At 47.1% G+C, this 2713-nt stretch overlaps 1 pseudogene; it reads right to left on the reverse strand.

Moving 5' to 3' along the window:
- Window positions 1-544: 544 nt before the first annotated feature.
- On the reverse strand, window positions 545-2324 carry LOC108315066 (annotated as a pseudogene).
- Between the last annotated feature and the right edge of the window lie 389 nt (window positions 2325-2713).

Here is a 2713-nt window from a genome sequence, read left to right on the forward strand (position 1 = left end):
GGGACCATGGCTTCCTCTTTCTTTATTGGGCACTTTGTAGATGTCATGCAGGTCTAAAAGTTACGCTGTTAAATAATTATTTAAAAACTGACCGGGATGAAGATCCTGGTCCCGAGCTCCAAACCAGAATAAAAAAAGGAATAGGGGCGGTGGGCTGGGGGGTTTTCCTCCAACATCACCAAAACCCAGAACACGCGGATTGTAAGCTCCTCCGTGGGTCAAATCCAGGATTTGGACCCTTTGGCTAACTCACGGTTGCCTTTGACTGTATCACATTCAGAGTAAGGTAATCTGCAAGGGGCTGGAGGGAACAGCCAGCCAAGTCCAGACATGGACAGATGTAACTGGAAGGAGGACAGGAAATGTACATGTACCGTCCAGCTGTAGAAAGAGGGTGCATCTAAGGTAAGCTGATGGTCAGCAGAGAGGCTAGGTATTGCAGCAATGCAGGAGTGCAGCCCCAGGGTCCTCTCCTGAGCAGCTGGCCAGAGTGGCAGCTGTTAGTTCCCAGATGGAGCTCCTGACCCAGGCCCAGGCAGAGGGCTCACACGTTGTGGGTTCTCTTGGTGAGTTGGGGCTCCTCATCCACCAGCTTGAACTTGAGGTGCTCCTTGTAAGCCAGGATTTCTCCAAGCCACTTGGTGATTGTCTGCTTCTTACAGACCAAAATTTCCTGTGCAACCTGCTGTATGAGTTATGGCTGACCAGCATCATACCATTCTCAAACTCATTGATGCCATCTGCCAGGGCATCGATAGTCTTAATATCCAGATGATTGGTGGCTCATCCAGGAAGAGCATGTGGGGCTCTTCCAGGCCAGCCAGGCCAGACACACTCAGCACTTCTGCTCGTCTGACAAGTTCTGGATTGGGCTCACCTGTTGTTTCCCAATGAGACCATATCGCCCAGTGATCTTCCTAATCCTTCCTTCTCCTTGATCTCTGGATAGCACTTCATGTGCTCCAAAGGTGAGAAATCTAAGTCTAGCTGCTCTTGTAGATGCTGACGGTAATGCTCTATCTTGACATGTAAGTGTTTTCAGATCCTGCCATCTGTGGGTAGTAGCTTTCCAGTTAGCAACTTCAGAAGAGTTGACTTTCCTGCTCCTTTGGGCCCTACCAGAGCTACTTGTGTGTCAAGGTCAATTCCAAATTCTAGATTACTGTAGATGCAAGACCCATCTTTTGTATACTTAAAGCTCACATTTTGCACCATGATGAAGGGTAGAGAGATCTTGCCACATGGTGGGAAATAAAATGACAAATGAGGTTGTCGCTCGCAACCCTCTCTGTCAGTCCTGATGCCATCATTTTCTGTAGCATCTTCTCCTTGCTCTGGGCCTGCCAGGGCAGCTTGTCACTGTGATGAGCAAACCTCTCAATGTAGTTCTTCATGTGTCCAATCTGGTCTTGCTCCCAGAGAAACCTTCATCTGGTTCTCCACCAGTTCTAGCCACCTCTTCACATACTGATCATAATTACTCATATAATACTTCAATTTCTGTGCATGTGAATTATGTTTGGACAGACACCATTCAGAAAATCCTGTGAATGGGAGACGAGGACCAAGATGCACTTAAAAGTTTTTAGAAGTGAGCTCATCAAGGAGCAGCATGAAGGGCCAAATAAAGAGGGCTCTGGCCAGGGCAACCCTCATCCTCCAGCCCCCACTGAAGTGTTTTAGCTTCTTGGGCTGCATGGCAGGTGTGAAACCCAGTTTGTGCAAGACTCTTGAAGCCCTCATCTCTGTCTCATCGGCATCCAGCTCCTCCAGATGCTCATAGAGTTCCATGAGCTTCTCACACTGCATCCTCACGAACCAGCCGCTCTGTTTTCCTCTCTAGCATGGCCCGCTCTGTGTCAGAGTCCCTCACACACTGCAAGGGTGTCTTGTCACTAGGAGGCATCTCTCAGCTCAGATGGTAAATGTCCAGATGCTCAGGGATGGACACTTCATGCTTCCCAATAGCAGAGAGCAGCATGGACTTTCCAATTCCATTTAAGCCAATGAGACCATAAGGACAGCCTCAGTTTAATTCTAGTTTGGTGTCACTGAGCAGCTCTTGACCGTGAAAGGTGAATGAGAGGTTGACAATGTGAACATCAGTACTTTGGGGAGAGAGGCCAGGACACCAGTGACAGCTCAAGCTGCAGCTGTTTTCATCTCAAAGTCCCTGGTAAGCAAATCCACTTCTGTGGTCTCTCTGCCATGTGCCTCATTTTCTCCTCTGCCACCTGTGGTTCTGTGACAGTATCTCCTTTTTCTTCATGCCCTTTTTCTGCACCACTGTCCAGCTTGGGCAGCCTCCTTCTTTTTGGCTGCATCTTCCTGGCCAGGTCGGAGGGCGTGATGATGACCCACAGGGGTAGGTTACTGTTCTTTCAGGGAGCTGGGCCTCATCACTCAGCCTCTGAATCCCTGATTTTTTATTCTTTTAGGTCCATATACCCAGAAGTGGAATATATACCCAGAAATGGAATATATGGGTATATATATTTTAGGTATATATACCCAGAAGTGGAATTCTTATATCATATTTTAATTCCATGTTTAATTCCAAGTTTAATATTTTGAGGAACAGCCATACTGTTCACATTTCTTCTTGTATCCACTGTACTCCAAAACGTGTCCTCCTTAGGTCTAGTGTAAATAGTTAAATATAAACAATGAGGGCAAGTGTATTCATCATTTATGGCTATGAATCAAATTACCC

The sequence above is a fragment of the Cebus imitator genome, unplaced genomic scaffold (assembly GCF_001604975.1).
Source record: "Cebus imitator isolate Cc_AM_T3 unplaced genomic scaffold, Cebus_imitator-1.0 Scaffold168, whole genome shotgun sequence".
Taxonomy (NCBI): Eukaryota; Metazoa; Chordata; class Mammalia; order Primates; family Cebidae; genus Cebus; species Cebus imitator.